Here is a 22,369-nt window from a genome sequence, read left to right as displayed (position 1 = left end):
TATTCACTTTTATTTTCTTACAGAGTATAAGAACGTTTTAACAAATAAACTTTAACAATAAAAATTGAATAGCATCAGCAATAAGAAAAATAAATGAAGAAACAAAGGAACATTCTTATTCTTTAGTTTTACCCTATTTCATTGAAGGTATTTGTATGTATGTTCTAGCTTCAATTTCCCCGGAAACATGTCACCATTCAATATAGTTAGCTGCTTTCGAAGGCTTTCTCCTCATTGATGTGCTTTGACCAGTACTTGTGTCCTTCTGTCTTACTCAGTTCCAACTTACCTGCTTCTTAGTAATCTAAGCCAATTATTGTTCTTCAAAATTTCTGTTTGATAACCTACGCTTACTAATATCTGTGTACTGTTCAGACACACTTTTAATATAAAATAAATATTCTGAACCAATGGATAATATTAGGAAAACACTTCTGAATCTTTCAAGGATGAAGATTTATATTTTAATTGAAGTTTTTGGACTCAGTGCTTTCAGGATTCTATAACAAAATGCTAAAGTCTGGGTAATTTGTAAATATAATTTTATTTCCCACAGTTGCATATTCTGGGTAGTCCAAGGTCACAGTGATGGCAGAGTTAGTGTGTGGGGAGGATCTGAACTTCCCACATTGCTCCTTCCTTGTTGCCAGGAAGTAGAGAGAGCAGGAAGGATCAGACAGTTCTCTGACCTCTTTTGTAAAGGCGTTGGTCCCAGTCCCAAGGACTCATGGCTTAATTACTTCAGAGAAGACACTGCCTTTAATACTGTTGCACTGGGGACTACATTTCAACATGAATTTTGGAGATCTAAAATTCAAACATTTATACCTTTTTAAACACATGTGATCTCATTTAAACCCAGAGAACTCTACATTTAATGTTTTCTTTTGTGGTTATTCAACTGCCTTTCTCAACAACTTCTGTAACTATGCAGGAAGTCTTGTTCACGTGTCTTACTTTTAAGGAATGAATAAACACTGCATTTGTTTTTCATGGATATGCAGTGAGAGTTCCAAACAAAACAAAGCATACCCAAAGGTTGGTGATTGGTGACAGTTTATTAAAGATCTTTGGACAGTGTTAATGGAAGCTAATGAGGATGCTGAGCCCCAGGGACAGTAGTTGTGTGCTACCTTACTTTTCCTAGGCTTGGTTTATAAGTAACTTCCAAGGAAGGAGCTGTGTAGTCCAAAAAAAGAATGTAAATAGCCAAACTGAGGGACCAGGAAAATAAGCACTCCAGTTTTTCTTCCATACTCTCCAAAGACTTGCTTTCTTAACTCTATCCAAGTGCAGTGGGAAGTCTAAGGGGACAAAGTGAAAAAAGTTAGGTCCTGCTGATTTCCCTAGACTAGATTGGAGTTGCATAGCAGTGTATGAAACCAAGGTCATGGGACCCAGAAATTTTCCTGAATGGTCGTACATAATAACATTATTACAGTTTGTTGTCAAAGCATATGATCACAAGCATTCACATTGTTGCTTATCACATAAGTGGCTGATAAAAACAGTATTTTTTATCCAGACGTAATGTTATACTTCTTTATGGAGCTTGTTGTAGTAATTGAATACATGTAGGCAGTATATAGTAATCAAAGCAGGGCAGTAGCATTTTGGTTTCTTCAGCTATTAGTCCTTTTTAAGTGTCGTTTTAATCAACACACTATTATGTTAAAAGAGAAGGAAACAAAGAGGCGCGACTACTCCCTTGTTTTTTTACCCTTACTGAGCTTCTGTCTGTCCCTCTTTCTCCGTACCTCACCCGTCTCCAGTGACCACTGTTCACTTTTGTTCATGTATAAAGTTGACTTCTTGAGCTCCACAAATGAATGAAACCACATGCTAGTTGTCTGTGTCTGCTTTGTGGTACCTACCACAGTGCCCTCTGGTCTCATCCATGTGGTAGCAGATGATAAGATTCGTGCTTAACGTGGCTGAGTGGAATCACATTATGTTAATGTATCATGTTTGTTTTGTATTTTTGCTACTGTAAATAGTGCCCGAGTATAGTGACTCAGAGGGCTGGCCAGATAGCTCAGCGGATTAAACCACCTGCTTAGGCAGATACAGGGACTGGGGTTTGAGCCCCAGCTTGCTGTGCTGGCCCCATGCCTGGGGCCCGCAGAGATGTTGATTGAGATTGGGAATGGTGGTGTACACCTGTAAACCCAGCGCTTGGGAGGCTGAAAACAGGATGATCACTACGAGTTGGATCTACATAGTGAGACCCTATAAACCCTGTAGATCTGGTACTAAAAAAATAAAAACAAAAATAGTGACTTAATTTATTTTGGAATATACCCAGTAGTAGAACATATGTATCAAATGCTAATTGTAATTTTTAAGGAGCATCTGTAATATTTTCTGTAATGACTACTAATTTGCTTTCTCATCAACAGTGTATCTCCTTTTTCTCAGCATCTCTACCACTATTCAGAGGTAAACTTTATCAAAGAAGTAAAAGTCTTTATGATACAAATTATAACACACTGATGAGGGACCTGGCAGATAGCTCAGAGGCATACGCACCTACCTGGAAACACAAGGTCCCGAACTGGATCCCTGGCCTGCATGCCTGGGCACTCACCATGTGGCCTGGGAACCGGCCATGGTGGCACACGCCTGTAATCCCAGCCCTGGGGAGACTTAAAACAGGAGGATCACTACAAGTCTGAGCTGCATAGTGAGATGCTGTATCAAGTACATAAATCATGAAAAGGGGGGCTGAAGGGAGTGAGTACAAGGCCAGCCCAAGCTGCATAGCAAGATCCTGTCTCAAAAACAAATACAAAAACAAAGAAAAAACACTGATGAAAGAAATTACAGACGACAAAAGAAATGTAAAGCAGTACCATGTTCATGGACTGGAATAATCAGTGTTGTTAAAGTATTAATATTACACCAAGTAACTTAGAGATTTGTTGCAATTCTTGTTAAATATTATTTATTGTCTTCACAGAAATAAAACAATCCTAAAATTTATGTGGAACCACAAAAGATCCAAAATAACTAGATCAATCCCAAAGGTAAACAAATAAACAGTACTGGAGGCCTCACAATACCTGAGTTCAAAACATGCTACAAAGTTACAGTAGTTAAAACTGCATGAACCCAGCATTAAAACAGATACATTGGGCCCAGGAGATAGCCCAGTGGCATATGCACATGCTGGCAATGCACAAGGTCCTGAGTTTCATCCCCAGTACAAAAAAAAAAAGACACATAGATCAATGGGACAGACACAGCAGAGAACTGAAGAACTGTTCTATGCTACACAGCCACCTAATTGTTTTTGTCCAGGATAGGGTTCAGGTCCAAGGTCAATATGTCACTGAGCTACACCACTAGTCTGTTTATTTGTTTGTTTGTTTGTTTGTTTGTTTGTTTGTTTATTTCCAGGGTCTCAGAGTTGGCAGGTAGGACTCAAATTTACAGTCCTACCTCAGACTCTGTCAGTGCTGTAAGGCAACTGATGATTTTTATGTGTCATTTTTTCTCAGTACTGATTTGTAGTGCATAATGACTTCCCGTGGGGAGTTGCTATTTGTACATAACACATCTTCATTCTTTTTATCACTCCCCAACCTCCACCCCTTCACCATCTCTCGGTTTCCTACATGCAAAAGATCTATCTGTCTTCTTGCTTCCCATTTGATATCTTGAGTTCTGGTCTTGGCTTATAGTTTGGGTTTCTCCTAGAAGATAGATCAAGCCATGCGATAGTTCATCTAGCATTCATTTTGCTTGCATCCTTTTGCCGTGCCTGACAGCCACAGGCAGCGTGGAGAATGAAAACATTACTCGGATGACTTGCTTCTGTCACTGAGAGGCCCAGAGGAATGGTGTACACTGAGAGTGCCAAGCCTTCAGGGGTCCTCTGGGAGAAGAAACAGCCACAAAGCCAAGCGCTGTCTGGCTTTTATTTCATATACAAGTATAAGAGGAAAAAGCAAGGGAACAGCAGTTCCAGCCAGGAGCTGTCTCGAAGCTAAGCAGTTTTGCTTCGGGACAGGGTAGGCACAATGGCCCTGACAAAACGGCTTTTCTAGTCTCAGCTTCCTCTTGCTTAATCATTTGATTCCCACACTGCCTGTTTGTTTCAGCTTCATCCTACAATTTAACCATTGAGTCCTCATGGAGGATCTATGTGTCTTTTTTTTTTTTTTTTTTTGGTACTGGGGATGAAACTCAGGACCTGGGTGCTTTTTAAATTTTACTTTATCTTTTTAGGAGGGGCATAGGGTCTATGTGGTTTTTGTTCCACATTCTAATTATTTATTCTTACGGAGCCTGTGTGCTGTTTGCCTCGCAATTTAATTATGTGTGCACTTTTGTCCCACAGTTTAATCATTCAGCTTAATCATTCACTTCTAGCCAGGCTCCCCCAACATTATTGTCTCAAGACATCCATTGTGCTAGAAATGATTCAAGTTTCTCTTCTTTATGGCAGAGCAGTATTCCATCATGTGTAAATAACGTGTGTTTTGTTTTGTTTTGTTTTGTTTTGTTTTGTTTTGTTTTTTTGACGGAACCAGGAATTGAACTCAGGTCCTTGCACTTGCCAGGGAAGCGCTTATTCCACTGAGCCATCTCCCTGGCCCAAATAACGTATTTTCTTTATCCGTTCATCTTTTCATGGACATTCAGCTTGTTTCTAAAAGTTAGCTATTGTGAGTTACGCTGTTGTGACCATGAGTGTGCAGGTGTCACTGTCATATGATGTTGTCACTCTTCTGGGAAGGTATCTAGCAGAGGAATAGCTGAATCAAGTATGATTTTTTTACTCTGTCAATTGAGATGATCATGTGATTTTTTTTGTCTTCCTGTTTATACAGTATATTGCATATATTGATTTGCAGATGTTGAGCTTATAAACCTCTTTTTTGGTTGTGTCCTTTTTGGGTTTTAGAATCAGGGAGGTGCTGGCTTTCAAGAGTGACTTTGGGAGTCCTAGTTCCCTGTCAGTGTCATTGTAGAGTCTGAGTATTAATGTTGGGTCTTCTTTAAAGTTCTTGTGATATTTGTCACTGAATCCGTCAGTACCTCGACTTTTCTTAGTTGCTGTATCTTTTTTTTTTACTGCTTCAATTCCATTGCCTGTAATTAGGCTGTTCTTTTTTTTAATCTACTTGATTCAGTTTTGTTAATTCATATATATCTAGGAATCTATCGTTTCTTCTGAATTTACTAATTTATTAGTGTATAGGTTCTCAAAGTACTTACTAGAAATCTGGATTTCAAGAGTGTCCATTGTGATTGCACACTTTACATTGATTTGTGTCTTTTTCCTTGTTTTGATAAGATTGGGGAGATATTTGTTTATTCTGCTTATTCTTTCAAAGAATCAGCTGAAGACCAAAGACAAACCAATTGAAAAGTGGGCCACAGAACCCATACTTTTCAAAAGGATATACACAAATGGCCAGCAAATGTATGACAAATGCTCAGTTCCTCTTACTGTCACAAAAATACAAATCAAAAAATTATCATGGTAGTTAGAATGGTTATAAATAGAAATGAATTTTACTTTGAATGCTACAGAATGTATAAAATCTATATATTAATCCACCTAATCCATGTAAGTATAGGGACATATTTTTTCCCAAAATCCTCAGGCCTAACAGAGTAACTCTCTTTGAGGTACTCTTCACTGTCCCATCGACACTTGGTGCACATTATTAACACCTTCATTTCAACAGAAATAGTATCCCCCTCTTAGATTTGCCTTAAGAATTAAGTTAGACAATAAACAGGAATATTTAGTACAGTTCTTAGAACATCACAAACACTTAATAAGTATTTATATTTTTAGTTGGTTTTCCTTAAAGAATGTTGTCTTGTCAAACATGTTTTCAAAAGGTTTTTTTTTATGTATTTGGTACAGGATCTCACTTGAAATGCATCATTCCACTTAGTTGAGAACCTCTCTGTAGAACCATTAGAAATGTGTTTGACAAGTATTAATGTATTTTACAAGTAATTTCAAAGTTTTATTTTTTTATAAATATGTAAGTTCCATGATTAATGTTGTGAATGTGATATTTCATCATCTTTTGTTTAGATTTGACCACAAGAAAGCTCAGTCAAAGGTGCTACCCTCTCAGAAAGCGTGAGGTACCTGCGTCCTTTCACATCCATCCATACTCATTTCTTTGGAAAGGTATTTACAAATCCAACTAGCATCTTTCAGGTTGAATTATACGTTCTCTTTCTAACACTGATCTGTGTTTACTGATCTCTATAACATATAATGAAAGGTAACAAATATTGGAAACCAGGTGTATCAGATTTTCACTTTGTCAAGTAAATATCTGTTTTTAATTTTGTTTGAAATTCCCAAGAACTAAAATCAGTACCATTAACATCCTCAAATCGTGTATACCACTGTTCTTAAAACTAGGAAACATTATGTATTATCCTAGAATTTTCCGTCATAGCAAATGTAAAAACCAAATTTTTAAAGATTTTTTATGACTGCTAATATTGAATTCTTAGCTAACAGTCGAGTTAGATATATTATAGCAGCCTACAGTATTTCTAACTTTTGTTTTAATGATTAATTTTAATAAATCCACCTTTTAAAAAATAAATTGTTGTATTTTAGAAGAATAATGAGCTATTCTAAGGGTAACTGTGTAATAAATTCACTGAAAAACCATTTTCTACCTAAAAGAGTAAACGTAGCATATTAAATTAAAAAATTAAGAATTACGTCTCCCTTACATAGAGAAACCGAAGACCTCCTTTGTGCACAGTGGACAAATATTTTGGGATCATCGTGAATTGTTTAAGTTTAGATTGTGATTCAAGGCCCTTGTTTTAATCATCGAGTGGGCTTTCCACATGGCCTTTTCTTTACAGGTCACCTGGCAATGCAATTTACCTGTGAAGGTGGCATCATTCTAGTAAAGATTTGTTTGAGAAATTAAAGTATAACTGGCTCCCTTTCCAAGAGTAAGTCTCATAACAGTGGCACACAGAATATTCCCTTTTAGTAACAAATGCAAAAAATATTGATTGGCTCAAGGTATATGTCATTTGCCATTTTGCATCAAAGCACTTTAAAGCCTTTTAAAACCACAGAAGTTGAAAGCACAGTACCTTAAGTGTATTTTCTGTGGTGCAGCTTTCTTTAGAATATCATTTCTGTGGAATAATTATTGCATTTAATGTACACTTTAATGAATTTAGTAAGTTATGCTTTTAATTTCTGTCATGGTTTTTATGGTATGAATAAGTAAAAACTAGTCCTTTCCTTGCTTCCTCTGCTATAGAGTAAATTGTAAGTTTAGATGTTTTGTATTCAGAAGTCAAATAATCACTTTCATCTTTATTTTGGGGAAATAATCATATTCCTTAGCAACTTACAGTTGAGATCATATTTTTCAATTATATATCTTGATAAAGGAAATAAAACATTTATATATTTAAAAATATAAATGTGTTTTAATTGTCTAATAATGGTTTGTGCCTCTTATAAATTTACAAGAACACTGATAACATTAGAAACCACACACACAATATTGCCCTCATTTTAAATGTCATCCATTAATTATATCTTATTTATAGTTGTCAAAGGATTCTGAAAGCAGAACTTGTAAATTTTTCAACCATTTATATGTCACATTTGGGACATATCATTTAGGAAATATGTTAAAGTATTATATGATCAGACTGAATTACGAAATTACTGAAAAATAGACAGTTTTGCAAGCAAGCATCATGAAGTTGTTCTTAGTAGCACTTAGTAAGTCACTTTGCTGAAAATAACAAAAATACTATTATGATTGTCAACGTGTGTTTTCAAATGTGTGTTCCGATGCCTTCTCCCTGGTATTGCGAGAGTACTTAGAAAGCTAGATGTGTATTTCTTCACATTTTCCTTTTGAATCAGAAGAAGCACCATTTCTAGAGTACCCCACAGCCTCCCTCATGTGAGGTAGCCTTGTGACGTACCACCTCTCTTGGTCATTCCTCAGTGCCTTTCTTATTTCAGTGTGACAGAGGACCAGGTGGCCAGCTGCCGGCCTGTAGCATAGGACACTAAGTGAAAGTGACTGTCAAGCCTTACTCACCTGCTGTGTTGTGGGCAAAAATGCAACATGGGCCATTTTTCTCCAAGGGATCGCATCCACCAAGGATGGAGGGGCCCGTGTAACTCATGGGTCAGGCAGGGTTACCTTCCTTCTGAGGAGCCTCAGAATGCCCTTTCTTTCTTAGACTAGAAGCAGCAAGGGAGAAGGCAAGGGCTGGTTAGGTAAAATACTGAATCAGAGCCAGGGACTCTCTAGGCTAAGAGGGTAGAGTAGAACTGTGTGATCGTATTTAGGATTTTGGCCTGGAACACTATTAGGAAATTAGATTTTGTCAAATGTGACAGCTTAAGATACAAAAGGTGTTCTCTTATGATAAATTCAAATAACAGATTCTCCAGGTTCTGTACAACCTTCAAGTGAATCTTCTATCTGCTCTATTTTTGTTAGCATCGTGTTGAGTAGCTTCTCTAGCTACACTGGTCACCATGGCAAGCCCTGTAGACACAGCGGTGAACCTATAGCCACATCTGGTTAAAGTTCTTTTTATTCACTTAGTGATAGCAAGATTCTTTAACTGAGCATCCGCTAGTTCTTTAGGTGTATGATCCCAAGCAGACGTTCTAGGGTGTGCTCCGTGGACACTTCACACATTCCCTTACCGCCAGTGTTACCTACTCATCTAGCACACATTCACAGTCTACTCCTTATACTTTGCCTCCCTTTCCCTTTTGTGAACCTCTGCCTGATTTCCAGCCCCAACATCTAGAAACATACAACCCTGTGATTTTAAAGCCATTACAAGAAGCATAAACTTTAATGGAGACTGTGGGTATCTAAGATGTTGTGGTCTATTCAGGCTGTTATCATGAATTAACTCTAACTGGGTAGCATGTAAACAGCAGAAATGTATTTGTCATACGTTCAGTGCCAAGGAAGGGCACAATCAAGGTGCCAGTTTATCTGAGACCCAGCGAGGGCTTAGTCTTCCCTCGCTTCCTAGATGGCATCTTCTTGCTGTCTTGGCACAGCGTGGACAGGGTGGTCACCATGTTCATGAGCACAGAGCCCTCCTGATTCTATTCCTTCCCAGAGGTCCTGCTTTGTAAACTGTCTGCTTGATGCAGTGGTGGCGGATCTTCTACAGCATGAGTGCCAAAACTACAACCCAGAACTGACTTATTTTTCACAAACTGCCAACAGTTCCCCCATGGGCGCTGTTATGTGATGCTTGGCATCTGGGGCGATGCTGGGGGGCCTGGGCTCACAAGAGGGGGCTGGGCTTGTCTGCTGTGATTCGTTTGCCCGAGGTTCCCCAACACGGCCTTAGGGGTTAGGTTTCTGCACAGGTATGTTGGGAAAACACAGACGTGCGCTCTCTCTCTCTCTCTCTCTCTCTCTCTCTCTCTCTCTCTCTCTCTAGCTCATTTGAAATAATTTAAAATATACAATCCAAGTAACTTTTTAAATGATTTGAGAAATGATTATAAAGATAAAATTCAGGGAGGTGATAGGCAACAGAATTGCTATGTTTAAGCCTACTTAAAGGAGTACTTTGAGAAAATGTTCTAGGACATAGATCTGATAAATAAAAATATTGAAACCTTGTTTAGAGACCTGTGTTTCAGGTCCAGAAGGATAGAATAATAATATCTACCTTAATGACATTCTAGAAAAAAGTAAAAGAACATAGTAGAATTTGTAATAATGACTGTTATGTTCTGAAGTTAAGTGGACTCGTGTAGACACGAGTACACGTTAAAAGTATTTAAGACTTAGATTTCATCATGAGAATATGTAAATTTAGTGTAAATAAAGTAGGATGTCGAAAAACAAATGTAGGACTGGGAATAGGCCTAAGAAACTGAAAGTGACAACCATCTAATTAGATTGCTCAAGAAAAAGCAGTTGAAATCAAGGGGGAGAAATAGAGGTAGCACTACTGACCATAAAATTCTAAAACGTTGATGGAGGAATACTATAAGCAACAAATAACTTACCAAAAGAGGCCTAATTGTTGCAACCATAAGATTATTAAAAGTGAAATAGGAAATCTGAAAAATTAAAGCTATGAAAAGTACACATAAAACTGGTAATCGTAACACTTCCTACAAAGAAATTCCAGATTCAATCTGGCAAATTCTACCAAATATTAAAAATTAAACAAAGAATGAGTCTTATCTTCTGAGAATAACTAAATCCAAATCTAGCACAGATAGAATAAATTATCCACCAGTAATTAGCTATAGTTCAGAAATGCAAATTGTGTTAGTGTCCGTAGGTCACTTAATGTAATGCACCATCCTAATTAAAGACCAAAAACCTTATAAGCTTCTCAATGCCTGCAGAGAAAGCCTTTCAAAATTTGATGGCCTGTCATGATTAAAATATAAGAGAACAGAAAGCCACAGCACTAGAAAGGAGCACCGTCCCCCAGAGGAGATGTATCCGTGAGTCATATTTAGATCAGGAATAAGAGAAAGATGTCAACTTGCATTATTTCTGTGGTGCAACTAAATGAAAGAAATAAGTGCATCCTGATTGAAAAGAAAAAGTGATTTGTAGCTGATAAGATCTCGTATGTAGCCAGTACAAGGACATCTATTCAGAGCGCCATCAGAATTAATAAAGGATCTATCAGCTTTACAGAAGAGTACATCAGAGTATAAACTATTGTATTTTTGTTCAAGTGTGAATACTCAAAAATTAAGAAAACTATTCCATTTTTAAGTAATGTATATAGTAAAAATAAAATAATACATACAATAAGAATACTGCAAGAGTATGTTGAAAACTAAAATCAGTTGTTGGGATAAATTTAAAAAGATCTCAAGAAATGGAAAGAAATTTCATGTTCATGCAGTGGACTATTAATACTATTACAATGACAACTTCATTATTTGTTTAGTTTTGTCAGAGATGGGTAGTCCATTGCCATTTAAATATTGTAGCTGAAAAAAATAAACTCTGAAAATTTGTGAAAGTCAAAGTGACATTTTTTAAATATGCTGTTCAAAGCTACAACAATTAAGGCAGTTAGGAACTAGCACAAAGGTAGAAATATAAACCAAAGAAAGAGAAATACCATTAAGAAGCCCATTCCTGAGGCTGGGGAGATGACTCAGTAGAACAAGCACTTGCCTGGCAAGTGCAAGGGCCTGAGTTCAATCCCCGGTTCCGGGGGAAAAAAAAAAGCCCATTCCTGTCAGCAAATGATTCTTGGCAAGGGCGTCAGTGTCATTCAGTGGGGAAAGAAGAGTTTTTTCAACAACTGTCATTGATCAGCTGGATCACCACATGTACAACACTGAAGTTGGAACGCTCCCTCATGACATACACAGAAACTTACTCAAAGTAAATGCTAACATGAGTTGAAACTACAAGATTTTTGTAAGAAAACAGAAGTAAATCTGAATCAAACAGCTGTTTTCAGTAGAATGCCAAGAACACAAGCTATGATGAAAAAGAAAAAGTTATAACACAAATGAAAACTTTTGTTCTGTAGATGATAATCATCAAAAAAATAAAAATATAGCCCAAAGAATGAAATAATTTTAATCATATATCTGAGGAGGTTGTTGTAGTCAGCGTATGAAATAAAGACAATCCCATTAAAAATAACACTTTAATCTCTCTAGGAATTTCTTTGGGAAACACATGCAAATGCCCATGAAAAGATTTTCAGCATCAATATTGATCAAACAATTACAAATCCTAACTACAAAGAGATATACTTCATACTATATGATTTCATACTAGAGTGGTTGTATAATCAGACAGTAGCAGATATTGGCAAAGATTTAGAAAAGTGAATACATATATTCACATATATTTGGGGCAAAGCAGTCTCACTTTGTAGTTCAGGCTGGCCTTGAACTGAATATGTAGCCCAGGCTGGTCTCCAACTCCTGACTCAGGCTGGTCTCCAACTCCTGACTCAGCCTCTCCTCTGTGATGGGATTACAACAAGTCCCACCTACACCCAACTCTTTATTATAGGTGGCTGTTCCTTAATATGTTCAATTTAAGAGTTGGCATATAAGCTAACAGTTATAACCCCATGTGTATCCCTAAGAGATGAAACCATTTACCCCACAAACATTTTTTGTTGAGTTTTCACACCAGCATTATTCATAGGCAAAGTATGAGCATGACTCAAGTGTACATAAGCCATTGAATGGATACATAAAATCAGGTTTGTCCATGCAGTGAAATTTTGCTCACCAGTAAAAAGATTAAGTACCAAAGCATTGATAGTCCTCGAAAACAGTCTGCTAAGGGAGGAATGGTAAGTTAAAGAATTCATGAAAGACCACAAAAGGTATGACCTCACTTATATAAAACGTATAGATGAAAACTTATAGAGATAGAAATGAGATTTATAGTTTGGTTCTGGGTATGGCATGAGAAACAGATGTATAGAGTTCTTTTCTGGTAAAACTCTTCTAAAATTAGATTTTTGACAATTGCTATTCTACATTTTGAATATATTAAAAAGCTGTATATTTGTAATTGGTGAACTTTCTGATATGTAACTTATATCTTAATAAATATTCTTAAAATCATTATTAGAGAGTATCTGAATACAGTATGTCATATAATGAGTCATTAGCATGGCAATTTTAAATTTATCAACGGTACTCTTTAGGCATTCTATAGTTGGAAGCATCTATTGCCTAAACAGCGACGTTTGCAAGCAGAAATACAGCTTGAGATTTTTTTTTATATTCTGTGTCTGTTTTCTTTTATTGAGCAATATTGGAAAGATCTGTAATATCTTTCAGTATTACTGAGAAGGACTTGAAATTTGGGTTCCATGTAAAATTAGCAATGTCATTTTGCACTGAGGATGTTAGAACACAGACAGGGAAGAGAGCAAGCCGAGTACCCTGCTCGCTGTCCCCAATGCTCTTAACTAATGTTCAACAGGTTGACAGCACCAAAATGAAATTAAAATTAATAAAATCAACACTGAAATGAAATAAAGTAACAAGATCAAACATAGCCGTCATGTTAGACACAACTCAAACCTGAAGTTGTTAAGCGTACACAGCTCTCTGAGTTGAGATGTTTCACGGTGCTTTACAGATGGAGTTTTAAGTCTCATCGGCTGAGGCTGGTGTGTGAATGTTTATTTAGTGTTGTTACATGTGGATCGCTACAGAACTTTCTTTTTATCTGAATCTTTGTTATTTTAAGCTTAGCAGATACTTCTTCGGCCCTTCATATATTCATGAAAAGAACAAATCAATGTCAATTACATTCTCCCCCTCCCCCACCCCCCTGGCAGAACTGGGGATTGAACTCAGGCCCTTGCGCTTGCCAGGGAAGCACTTATTCTGTTGAGCCATCCCCCTGGCCCCTCAATTACATTCTTATGTGGTAGAATTTTAAATTTCTTTAAGCAAAAATCGCAATTTTTGTGACTGATGTAAAATGTAATTATTACTTACACATGACTGCTTTTATTATATGTTGTATAAGAGATCTCTTGTAAGCTATATGTGTAAATTAGAGATACTTTTACCTTATAGAGCTTGTGAATCTCTACACAGTGTGATCGTTAGACATGTTTTTGTAGGCTTGATAAGTACATGGTCTCCTAATCAGGGCTGCTTAAGGAGAATTTATACATGCCTGTGACTGGTCCAATCATGGGACATGCAAAATAGAACAAACCTTATGCTGAATACATTCTAACATACATTATAGCCACTGCGATTACTGTTCCCCGGAAGCCATCCAGATCTTTCAAGGCTAATAAAATGGACTATTATAGCATTTGTATTTAACTGCATATCATCAGAGAAAGATTTCTGTAATTTCCCAAAGTGAGTAGTGAGGCAACAAAAATAAGATATTTTTAAATTATATCATTTCAGTATTTGCTACTGTCTGATTACATAGTCACCCAGTGAGTATGGAGTGGTGTCTCTTCCTACTTATGATTTGTAACTGTCTGATGTTGTGGGGAATTGATATATGCACATAACATGTTTCACTTCACTTTTTTCCTCTTCCCTTCCAACCACCTTTTATTTTGCTACCACGGGATTCATTTATTTCATATGTCCTTCTAAAGTTAATTATCATACATGCAGATTAACAAGCAGATCAACAGACTGAAAAACACACAAAACACAGAAGGCTATTGTATTAAGTCAAGCTATACTTTTAGACATACTGTCCATGCTGGATTCCAAAACCACCTTTCTCTTGCAGTTTATTTTTATATTGAGTTTCTCATAGAGTAGAAAGCATATGATATTTATGCTTCTGTGTTTGACTTCTCCTAAATTATGGTTTCAGCTGCATCCATTTTCCTACAAATGACTCGTTTGTCCTTCTTTATGACAAACATGTACTCTGTTGTGTATAGATAGCATAATTTATTTCTTAATGCGTTGATGGACATGTAGGCCCCTCCGAGATTTAGCCGCTGGGGATTGTGCTGCTATTCGCATAGGCATGGTGTGGTATGATGTCTTTAACTGTGTTGGAAAGAGTCTTAGAAAGGAAATAGCTGGTTGAAATGCATTTTCTATTTTTAGTTTTCAAAGTACTCTCCTAATGATTTTTGTAGTGGTTGTACCAGTTTATACTCTCACCAAAAATGAAGAAGCCACCTCCTATTCACAGCCCTACAGCATTTATTATAGGTTTGATTTCATGATGATAACCCTTCTGGAATGGGATGGAATCTCAGATCTGTGTTTTAATGTGATACACTTCAGGGGATACTATCTTAAAGGAATCATCTTAGATAAATGTAACAAGAGTGTGGAGAAGGTACTTCTGAGTTGTACAAAATTGTGTCTCAGAAGACATTTAATATATAGGCTTTATATAGGATGAAAAATATTTCAAGCATGACTAACGGCTCTCTTTATGAAAGGAAAATGTGATTAATGTATACAAAAGTACATAGATACATTTTCTCTTTTTTCCTTTCTTCCTTTTCCCTCTCCCCATCAAAGTTTGTCTTTTTGTTTGAATGGTTTCTTCCCAGTTCATAATATTTATGGTACATTTTGGATCTTACTTACTCGTTCTGTTTCTTATATTAGTGAGACAATACTGTGTTTACACATAAAGATCTGATTTATTTAACTTACGAATACGGTCTCAGGTTGCATCTATGTATTTATGAAAGTCTCCAGTTTATCCATCTTTAAGACTGGGTGTACTCTATGGCATTAAAAGACCACAGATTTTTTATCTATGTCTTGGTTGATAGGTATTTCCAAGACTTAGCTATTACAAATGGTGCTGCTATAAACATGGGCACATGTATATTGATGTGGTATGATATTTTTTGATTCTTCTGGGAAGATGACTAGAAGGGGAATAGTTAGGTCAAAGAAGACCTCTAATCCTAGCTTTCTGAGAACTTTTCCACTGACTTCCACAGTGGTTGCACCATTCTAGGCTGCCAGGTTTCTTTTTCCTCGCAGCCCTGCCAGCATTTGTTGTTGGTTGATTTCTTAATGATAGCCATTCTTTCTTGTGTGAGATGGAATCTCATTTGTTCTTGGTCATGGAAGTATCTCATTTCTCTATCAATTTTGAAAGATATTTTGGTGAGGTGTGTCAATCTGGGTGGAAGATTGTTTCCCTTGAAATCCTTCACTTGAATCTCCTTGATTTGAAGGTTTGGGTTGAGAGGTGTGCTGGGGTTCTGATGGGCTTTCAGTAATCGGTGGTATCTTTCTTTTCTCTAGGTGTATTTAACTTTTTTTTCCTTGTGCTGAATTTCTGGAATCTTGGTTATTATGTGAGTTGGTGCACATTATGTTGGTTATGTTATTTGGAGTTCTGTGTATGCTTCATTTTTTGTATGTCAAATTCTTTATCCATATTTGGGAAGTTTTCTGACATTATTTCTTTGGTTAGGTTTTGAGTGGCTTTTGTGCCATCTCCAGCTTTCTCTCTGATTCCAATCAATCTTATGTTGTATTTACATTATCTTGTAGCTCTTGCTTTGATTTTTTTGTGGACTCTTGTGATTTCTGAGATATCTTTGTTTTCCTGGTCGCTAGGTATGTTTTTGACTCCTTGATCTGATCTGATATTCTTTCTGATCTAATATTCTGTCCTCACCTTTATTCAATCTGATGCACACACTTTCAGTGTGGTTTCTAATATCATGCTTTTCTGTTTGGATCTGTTTCACTGATTCCATTTCTTGTCTATATTTGGCATTCATGGTTTCTATCATTTTCCTGAGCTCCTCTGTTTATCTGTATCTGATTTAATGCATTTATTTTTATAATCATTTCTTTTTGTACCTTAGAGATTATTTTTTATGGTCTCCTCCATTCTTCTCCCTTTTATTTCTGCTGCTAGCATTTCAGAGTTTTCCACTTGTAGTCTTCTGATCTCCTCTATCTCTTTGTGTTCTGGACTACTCTTGTGTGGGCCAGGCATGCAGGATTGCATTTCACTTCATTTTCTGTTTTCTACATTTTTCTATTGCTTTCTGCATTGGTGCTTTTATATGTCTTATGAGATACAGCCTTATCACTAGTGTCAGGGCTTTCTTAGGAGGTATCTGTTCCTCCAAATGTCTTCTAGGTATAACTGGTTCTTGGCCTTTCTTTTTTTCTGTACCAGGGATTGAACTCAGGACCCTGTGCTTGCCAGGCAAGGGCTTATTCTACTGAGCTATCTCCCCAGGCTGTGGTTCTTGGTCTTCATGTCTGTCCTAAGAACCTACCTTCCCAATATATTAAGTCTGAGGAGTTATGTCAATTTTACTTAGGACCCATTCCTTTGACACTAGACTATGGCAGAAAACAGTAGACAAAACATAGAAAATAGAAAACAAAGTAGTGACATGCAGTCCCGCCTGCCTAGCCCACACAGGACAAGTCCCAAATGCAAAGAGATAGAGAAGATCAGAAAACTAGAAGTAGAAAACTCTGAAATGCTAGACTGTGGTGAGGGTTATGACCCCTTAAAATTGCAGTGCTGCCATGAGTGGGGAGGGGACCGGTGATAGCATGTATGGCATCTTGGTTAAAGCTGTTTAGTTGGTGATAACAATAGACTCAATTACAGTCTGGCTATTGACAAACTGTGGTAACATACATTTATTTATTTATTTATTTATTTATTTATTTATTTATTTATTTGTATTTTAGGGGTCTACAGGGTGTTCCGGGTCTCACTATTAGATTGGACTTGTAGTGATCTGTTTATTTATTTATTTATTTGTATTTTAGGGGTCTACAGGGTGTTCCGGGTCTCACTATTAGATTGGACTTGTAGTGATCTGCCTGTTTACAAGTTCCCAAGCTGGGATCACAGGCATGTGCCACCACTCCCAGCCTCAATCGCTGCCTCAGTGTACCCTAGGGGCAGGGCCAGTCCGGCAGGCCCAGGGATCAAACCCCCGGAGCTATTTGGCCAGCTCATACTGTGGTAGCTGTTAGCATGATATCTATTACTTTAGGAAGAAGGTCTACAAAAATATAATATTGTCCAACTTAAGCCAGGAACTTGTGTGCAATGATTTTCCACTTAGTAAAGTGATTTTTATCCCATTGTGGAGGGCAGGTTTAGGAGGATATAGGTAGGATGGAGAGAGAAATAAGGTTAAATATAGAAGAAGCGAATTTGGGTGGCACAGGATGATCATCATGGTTTTGAGTAATTGTGGAACGCAGGATTGGAGAATTGGAAGACAAGGCTGAGGAGTTTTGTGGTGAACCAGGAAGAGATGATGTTTACTCACATGAATGTATCATAAAGTCAAGCAAGATTGTTGATGAAAAGAAGGAAGAGGATGAGTAGAATAAAACAAAAAGAAAGGTTAGAGATCACCTGTTGGCTCACATTGCTATTGTTGTGTGGGATATTTCCATGCCTCTAGTTCTACCTGTCCATGTGTACACCCTAACCAGGGATCTACTGTGTTGCTGGAGTTCCCACAGGGCTCCAGACCCTGAGTTCCACCAGTACAGAGGGAGAAAGGCATAGATCTCAGACTTCTTTCACCAGCCTTGCTGCTTTGGACCAGGGGTATATTTTTAATTTAAATTTCAGTGTGTGCTCATGCACATATAGTGAGTTTCTCTGGAGATTATGTTGAATAAATGGCAAGTTTCCTCCCAAAACTTTGGTCCTGTATCTTATAATTTTGTTAGTGGTACACTGTCCTTTTGATTGTGTGTAGAAACATTTTTTTCATGTGACTCCTGATTTTATTATTCAATTTCCTTTTTTTTGTTTAAATTAGTCCTTGGAGGGCCAGCGAGACAGCTCAGAGACTAAGCACCTGCTTAGGCAATCGCAGGGACTGGGACTCTATCCTCGGCATCATATGCCCTGTCAGCCCCACCCCCAGGCGCGCTGAGCCGGCCACTGAGAGCTGGCAAGGTGGCACACATCTGTAATCCCAGCTCTGGGAAGGCTGAAAACAGGAGGATTGCTATGAGCCCAAACTGCATAGTGAGACCCTGTACCAAATACATAAATTAAAAAAAAAATGATAATAAAGTAGTCTTTGGTGGCTGGGAAGCCTGGCCTCCAAAGACCAGAGTCCCTGGAGCTGGTTGTGGGTGTAGAAGGAGTGTGGGCTGGGGGCTGGGACAGGCAGGGAGATCCCTCTCTGCTGGCAGTCCTGGGTCAAATTGCCCTTCACAAAGCCTGGGTTTAGTAGGAGGAGGCAAGGCAGGAGCGGCCACTGGGGACACAGGACCAACCCCAGTCCCAAGCTCCATTTTCTTCTAGTGTTTCCCCACTGGTGGCATTCTCTGCAGTCTTGGAGGCCTTCTTTTTTGTTCTTTGAGTTTTCTGACTTGCAGAACTCTGGAGGAGGGCCTTTAGCTCTGCATCCTGGACCTCCATCTCTGACTTTTAGGAGTCGGGCTTAAAGGGCCCACTGGTTATCCATATGGAGCCATTGGGATGAGCAGGACTTTAAATTTAAACTGGACAACAAATTCACCCTCCTTCTCATAGAGAACGTTAAATGGTTGCAGCAACTTGTGTTTAGCACACTCCACCAGACCCACTTGATGGGCCTTCTTCTCATCTTCAAATGCCCTTAAAATAAATGGCATAGCGTCAAAATGCCTTTCCACATTACTGAAAAAGGCACGTGAGGTTTTCATTTTCAGGCCATATTGTTTGGACGGATCTCGTTCGTAAATGTTGGTTCTTTCTCCTGCATCCTTCGCCTTGCTCTCTCCTGAGCTGGCAAGAACTTCCACACCATATACTTGATGTACCTCATATTCGGCCTTTTCATGGTCCTTCTTCTGCTGGTCTGTGGCATTTTGGATGATGGTCTTCTCTCCATTGATGACGTGCTGCTTCGACGGATGTGACAGCGTGCTTTCTATTGGTGTGCAGTTCAGTGAGTGAGCAACTCTGTTCCAGCCTTCGGTCACTTGTGTGTTCCAGTTTCCAGGTCTGATCAAGCATAGGGCACTTCAGCACATATGTGAGCTGTCTGAATGACAGCGGCTTTCCTCCTTCTTGTGTGGGCCACCTGAGGCACACCAGTGACAACAAAAGTGTGAGTCACATTAGCAATGAAGCCATCCACGTGGACCCCAAGGTCAATTTTTACCAAGTCACTTTACTGAGGAATATAGTCCTGGTCGCTCTACAAAGGGAAGAAGTGACACACATAGTTATTTATGAAAATGCTGGTTGGAAAGGCAGTACCTCTCCTCATTTCCTTTTGTTTCTTGAAGATTTCTCCTGCCTCTTTCATAACCATGGCATCACCATTCTCATGTAGACTTATTACTGACACACCTGAGCTGGATGCTTCCACCAAAGCTCCAAGAACCCAGCAGGTGATGTCGCCCCAGCTTGTTCTTGGTCAAGACCAGGTCTTCGGCAACAGTTTGCCTCTGCTGCTCATCCTCACCTGACGTCTTCCCACCACCATCACTGCAGCTTCGTTTCCCCTGAGCCACAGGCTGTGGGCAGAGGCCCCTTAATCCATAAGGAGAGCGTGAGCGAAAGCTCTAGAAAGCAAAGGAGCGGGCGGGCAGGTTGAAAAAAAATTTTATTACAAAATATACTTGTACAGTAGAGAGTAAGGGATTAGAGTTTTACTAATTCCTGCACTTCTCATTTCTACCAGTTTAATAGATTGCAATAAGAATGCTGCTACATTCTCTCCACCATGTATTGCAATGTTTTCCCTTGCTCTAGTATTTTTTGTTTTTTATTTTTATTTTTTATTTTTTTTTTTTTGCACGACCGGGGATTGAACTCAGGCCCTTGCGCTGGCCAGGGAAGCGCTTATTCCACTGAGCCACCTCCCAGGCCCACCTTGCTCTAGTATTATCTTTCTACAATGATACTCCCATATGTAGCTTGTTTATGCATTTCCTTTTTCCATGTGCAGAATCTGCCATTCTGTTCAACCCTCAGCAAAAACATCTCCCTAACTTTTCCATGGGAAAATCATTCCTTTCTTCATTTGAATTATGATAGCCTGCTTTGGTAGTTCTTTTACAGCACTTATGACTTGTGTCATTAAATAGTTTATACCTAAGACATTTTCCCCCTCAATGGAGTTGAAATTTTTCTGAAAGAAAAGTTCTATGTATGATTCAGTTTGTATTTTCCATGCATTATACAAGTTCTAGATGTTAAATAAGCGTGTTTGATGAGTGACTAGTCTGATTCTATCTTTGATTTTTTATATAAGTATATTAACTGGAAAATATTTATAGCTTTTTGCAAATACTGAAATCTACTATGCAGGTTATCCTAAAGTATTCTACTTCTATTCCCTATTTTCTTTTTAAATGTATTTGGTTGTTGCAGAATCTCACTGCACAGCTGAGACTCATGGTGATCCTCCTGCTTTCAGCCTCCCCAGTGCTGGGATTACAGGTGTGCGCCACGACGCCAGATGCTGGCCGGTTCAGCCCACCCTGAGGGCGGGCCTGGCAAGGCGTGTGGTGCTGGGAATTGAACCGTGGTCCCTGCGCTTACATAACTTGCCTAAGCAGGCACTTCAGTCCGCTGAGCTATCTCGCCGATCTTGTATTCCCTGTATTCTTAAACATTCATTACTGTCTGGTTTGATAAATCAGAAGGAGCTTCCTTTGGCAGTATTCTGAGTAAATTCTAAATGAATTTCTTTTAATTCTATAGATACAACATGATTTTTTGTGTTTAAATAAAATTATTATCTATTCAAATAATCACTTTTAATGATTACTGAGATGAGTAATTGAACTCTCCGTGTGTATAGGATAATTACTTTACATCTACAGCTATGGTGCTTTTTAGACAGTGTGCTCAGAAGTGCTGGAATCAAAAGCTCCCCGGGAAGGGTACCATCAGAAAGACCGGATGCGTCCCACATGAAAATGTCATGGCTGTGAAGGTGCATCTCGGTCTTAAGAGGTGCACAGACGAGAGGACTTCAAGATGCAGGAGCACGAGCTCGAGTTGTCTGTGTCCCATTACAGAGGACGGCAGGAGACAGCCAGACCCGAGAGCCGCGGCGGGCTTTCCTTCCTGAGACAGCCCTTCATGGTGGCCTCAGCAGTGACACAGCAGGAAGTGAATCACTGTCCCTACGTGTGATGGGACAGTCATGGGAATTAAGCTCTGCATGTGGCCAGAAAAGTGCATCTGAGACAGGCATTTCACATGAGTATTGCTCAAGTATCACTGACCGCAAGGAAAAGATAAAATGAGAGGCTGTAGATAGCACGTTCTGTGATAACTTAAAGTTAGACAATGAACTGGTGAGCTTAGAAATATGTGCATGACTAACTATTGAAGTTCCTTTTTCATCTAAATTTAAACTGCTCTTAATTTCATTATGTTACAAATTCATGTAAAATGTTTCTTAAAATTGCTCAAGACTTATGACAAACACTTGTTTTCTTTTTATAACACTATGTTTAGTTGTTTTTCAAGTCCATTAAGGTATTTTGTTGTAATTTTACTTGTCGTGCAAGTTGAATACTTACTTGTAGAAAAATTCAACAATCTGTTGCTCAAAAGCCATTTGAGGACTGTTATTCAGTTACTTAAAAGGTGGTTAAAAATTCAAGAATCTGATAACAGTTGCTCAAAAGACACTTTTGAAGACTGTCACTCAATTACTTAAAAAGTTGATGTATACAAATTTAATTTTCTGGAAGCACACATGAATAAAATACTTCATTTAACATACTGAAAACACAGCTGAGTTCACTTTATTAAGTCTGAAGACTCTTGGATGTTTCAAAGATACTAAATTATGGTTAAATATTGAAGACACTGCTGTGGAGTGTTTGATTTATGTTCTGTGTTTAAAATACATTTGCTTTAAACAGAAGATTGTAACCAGTTGCTGTCACAAGTGC

The 22,369-nt window shown here is 38.2% G+C and overlaps 1 protein-coding gene and 1 pseudogene across 1 annotated transcript in view; one reads left to right on the top strand and one right to left on the bottom strand.

The window, feature by feature from the left end:
• The window catches only part of Khdrbs2 (KH RNA binding domain containing, signal transduction associated 2), a 451,883-nt gene that overhangs the window by 82,368 nt on the left and 347,146 nt on the right, over window positions 1–22,369 (top strand). The window lies entirely within an intron of this gene.
• On the bottom strand, window positions 18,682–21,402 carry LOC105741424 (annotated as a pseudogene).

Source organism: Octodon degus, unplaced genomic scaffold (assembly GCF_000260255.1).
Source record: "Octodon degus isolate 3935 unplaced genomic scaffold, OctDeg1.0 scaffold00001, whole genome shotgun sequence".
NCBI lineage: Eukaryota > Metazoa > Chordata > Mammalia > Rodentia > Octodontidae > Octodon > Octodon degus.
The sequence above is the reverse complement of the archived record's forward strand: the minus strand, read 5'-3'. Positions and strand labels throughout refer to the sequence as shown.